The sequence below is a fragment of the Tenebrio molitor genome, unplaced genomic scaffold (genome assembly GCF_963966145.1).
Source record: "Tenebrio molitor unplaced genomic scaffold, icTenMoli1.1 SCAFFOLD_53, whole genome shotgun sequence".
In the NCBI taxonomy this organism is placed as follows: Eukaryota; Metazoa; Arthropoda; class Insecta; order Coleoptera; family Tenebrionidae; genus Tenebrio; species Tenebrio molitor.
Genome location: NW_027184165.1, coordinates 126,201 through 130,607, shown reverse-complemented (window position 1 = coordinate 130,607; position 4,407 = coordinate 126,201). Strand labels below are relative to the sequence as shown.

The 4,407-nt window shown below is 41.4% G+C and overlaps 1 non-coding gene across 1 annotated transcript; it reads left to right on the top strand.

Annotated features, from left to right (window-relative positions):
- The first annotated feature begins 1,890 nt into the window (after nt 1-1,890).
- LOC138140893 (5S ribosomal RNA) lies at nt 1,891-2,010 on the top strand. The gene has a single exon (XR_011162804.1). It is a non-coding gene; the product is annotated as a 5S ribosomal RNA (ribosomal RNA).
- The last annotated feature ends 2,397 nt before the right edge of the window (nt 2,011-4,407 follow it).

The window sequence follows — 4,407 nt, the reverse complement described above, 5'->3', positions numbered from 1 at the left end:
GTACGTTTGGCGGATGATTTTTTCGTCTTGGATGCGGCGGACGAAGCGGGTTTCCTCTTGTCGGAGGCGGAGGCGACTTTGGCACCACCGGAGGTGGACGAGGCGAGCTTGAACGAACCCGACGCGCCCTTACCTTTCGTCTGAACCAGAGATCCCGACGCCACGGCGCCTTTCAGATATTTCTTGATGAAAGGGGCGACCTTTTCGGCGTCGACTTTGTAATTTGCGGCGACGAACTTCTTGATGGCCTGAAGAGACGATCCTCCGCGTTCCTTGAGTCCCTTGATGGCGTTGTTTACCATCTCGGATGTCGGAGGATGGGACGGTTTCGCCCTGGGATTTTTCGCTTTTTTCTCTTTCTTCGCGTGGGATTGAGGGGTGGCAGCGGAACCGGTGGTGACCGATGATGCTGTTTGATTTTCGACGTCGGCCATCTTTCACGTTAAAACGTTAAAAGTTAATAATAATTATTGAAAAAACACTTGCTCACACACGTACACTTCGAGCACCTCGTGAACGAGAATTGAACAAAAAAATTTTCTAAGTCTTTATAAAATAGTCGCCACTGCGGACGGAAGACTGAACGCGCACCGCGTCCGCCGTCGAAGAAATTGCAGGCCTCGGAATCGTTGCCCGCGTGATGGCATCGTCCTCTTTCCTCGATCACCATCGCCACCGTGTGATCAAGCTGGCCGAACTCGGTTTCCGAAGTTTCCCTGGAGATAGCGAAGTTCGTCTCGGAACGTCGGTGGGTTTCGAATCAGGTACACGCCCCTCCAACCACCAGCCCTAAATCCGGGTCGTCACGGTTTCGATTCGGGACCGACGGTTTACGTCGGCGGTGCGGGGTAGACGCGTCGATTCCGGGAATCCATATTTCGTTCGCCGAAATATTGGTCCATCTCTTCCCGGAATACCGCGCCACCTTCTCGATTTTACGACATCTTCGCGTCGCCAAACGCTTCCGAAACGGTCGAAGCACAGAAAGGACCTGGTGTTCGAACCGAGGCAATTCCGACAACAGGATGCCGCGAACCGCCTCTCCGACGTTCAGGTCGATCGTTTTCGGCGGAAGTTGAAACGGGACGAGTCGACGACGGGTCCCGTTGCCGTCCGGACCCTTCGGGACGGCCGAAAGTCCGTCGAGAGGATCATCCGAAAGGAGACGGTCTTCATCGTCCGACCGATGCCGCACCTACGAGTTTTCCGATATTTTCTTCGACGGATCTTCAGGTTTTCTTCCTTTCTTCCGTCTTTCTCTCTTCGTAATTTCGTGTCCGACCTGCGTCGTCCGAAGTCGGGGTGAAGATCGAAGAAAAAACGCCAAAAATAACAACTCGTCAGCCACGCACACCGCGTTCGAATGTCTAACGGTCCAACTTGGATTTTCGAAGATCGCCGAATCCGAGGGACGATAAATAATAATAATAATAATAATAATGGTAATAAATAATAATGTTAATAATAATAATAATGATATGATGATTATAACGATAATTATTATAGATAGGTAAATAGAAACACAGGTCTCCTCTCGAAAATCGGAACTTCCTGATATTACTTACATATTTCGGTCGATCCAAATGTGGGAATCTCGTCGTCGTCGGAGCAAGCAGCGCGGTAGGTGGGGTGAAATTCTGGATTTTCCACCGCCGCCGGCGGTCGAAAAATGTGCGACGCGGGAGATCGCCAGTCCGTCTAGTAGTCTCTCTTGTCGTTAGAGCGTGACGTGGTGGTTGTTGTGGGATTTCCCGTTAGTTCGGTCCGACGTCGGTCGTCAGAGGGTAAGTGCATACGGAAACGAAACGCATCGCGTTTTGATGTTCATATTCGTGCATCGGAATGTTAAAAGCAATATATTTTACACCAACGATCACACCTAAACACCACGGCAACGGCCATACCACGTTGAAAAGCACCGGTTCTCGTCCGATCACCGAAGTTAAGCAACGTCGGGCGCGGTCAGTACTTGGATGGGTGACCGCTTGGGAACACCGCGTGCCGTTGCCCCCCAACACTTTTTGTTTTTTTTTGAAATCCATAGCAACCACCGAACCGATTTGTTTTTCGTGCAGGTATTCGGAAACATGCACAGACCCGTATAATGTAGATTCATAGCTTTAAGTACTAGATAATTAAGAAAACAATTTTTTTTGTCGATTAATTGTAAACAATTGCAGAATAAAAACTCGTCAAACGGTAAAGGTTGTCGTTCGATCACCGAAGGTAAGCCACGCGGGCAGCGGTCAGCACTTGGACGGGTGACCGGTTCATTATATTCCTTCCGTGAGTTTAACAAAGATAACATATGCAAATGTCGTAAGTGCGACGAGGAAGACGGCGATCTTTTAATGTAAAAAAAATATATATTAGGTTACGCGTACATGCCACTTTGACTGCTGCTTTATTTTTTTGGTTTTTAAATAATTAGAGATCTGAATTCAACATATCAGTTCTATGTTATAATGGACAGACAATGTTGTATTCTTGGCCCCTAACACGTTAAGACCAACATAAAAACTAGAATAACTTACCATTCGTTAAACGTTAAACAATTTCGAACCACGTTTTTTTGAGCTCGAACAAACTCATAACACAACACTCATTTATTAGTCACTGGACCATTGTAAAACGAGAAGAGAGAAAAACCATGCGAAACTATTTTTAAAACGAAGAGAATAAAGGTTTTAAATGGTAGGGCTGTATGACAGACTTGTCAATTATCGTGGGGGGTACGGCTGAGATTTATGACGAAATCGAGCGGCGCCGGCGGTCGGTCACTTTCACGAAAGAGGTCTAAACACGGGTCGTTTACGATACCCTCTGGTTACTAGAAAAGTTCTAGACAGATGTTTGTCGGCTTTTCGAGGTATTTATTTGTGAGTCCAAAGACTCAATGGAGTAATATCGGACTGAAATTCCAAGATTTTGCTGTGTAATCCAAAAAACTATGTTCCTCGTAACATTTAACGATGTGTTAATTCAACTATTATTTTAATTTTTCGTATACGTATTTATACTAAAAAGTACAGCGCTTCCAACAGTGAATTGTGAATTGAAAATGTTTCAAAGAAAGATCGATAGTTTTGAAAAAAATTACATATTAATAAATTTAGATAGATTTAGAAGTATACATTGCACTTACTTTTCAAAATTATTGTACTTCTGATTTGGTTGAAATAACATAATATGTAGCAGTCATAGTCTTGTGTACATTGCAGTCGCGGCTGGTGTTGGGTAAAACCTTTATTTTTTAGGGGGTCATTACCCAAATGACCTCATGGACCAGCCGTTCCTGTTAGGTTTTATATATCAAATTGATTCGTCTGTCTTTTTCATCATGCCTTCGAAAAGCGAGCTCCTGTTTCGCCAAAGTAACTGTGACGTCAATTAAATACGATAATAAAATTCGGTTTTTCCGAACTTATTGTGAGTGAGAGCAGTGAGAGCATCTTCTTTTCGTATCCCACCTCCACCCGGCGGCAGTAGTGCAGTGCTTATCAACATAATTACCGGCGTCTCGCCTCCACATTTTGACTTTTTTGTGTTTTATGTGTTCTCTAAGTCCAAAATTTTTAAATTTTTAAAAAGAGATTGCGGTACTATTCCTGTTGCTGAAATTATAATAATATATTTATTAATTTTTGTATTATATGTCTGTGTTATATTGTGTGAATTTGGAACAGCTATATCTAAAAGATATGCTTGCTTTTGTTGTTTATTTAAAATAATAATGTCTGGTCTGTTATGCTGAATGTGAATGTCAGTTAAAACTGTGCGATCAAAATATAATTTGTAATTGTCATTTTCTAAACAACTTTCTGGTTTATAAATGTAATGTGGTTGTGTATCCTTTAATAAATTGAATTTAACTGCTAAATTCATGTGTATAATTTTTGCGAATATATCATGACGTTTTTTATATTCGCTGTGAGCCAAAACGGTGCAAGATCTTGTATTGCAAATATAAAACCCTCAGCTCTTTAAAATATCTCCCATGTAAAGACTTTTGTTTTATATTTGCTATAGTGTCATATCACGAGCTCTATTGAGAAAATAATTTTTTAGTGAAGCAATTTGATTGTGTTGTAGAATTTCTAGATTTGAAAAACCCCTACCACCATTTTCGCGTGGTAAATTAAATCTTTCAACAGCAGATTTGGGGTGATGTTTACAAAATTTTGTAAAGAGAACTCTAGTTTGAATATTTATATTCTTTAAATTAGTTTTGGACCATTTTATAACACCAAAAGAATAGATTTAATTTGATTTGATTGATTAATACCTAAATATTTATAAAATTCTCCTTTATTTAAATTTTTAATGATTTCTCCTTCTTTAGTTATATATTCTAAATTTTCGTAATGACCACGACATATTGATTGATTTTCAGTTATTGTTAAGTTT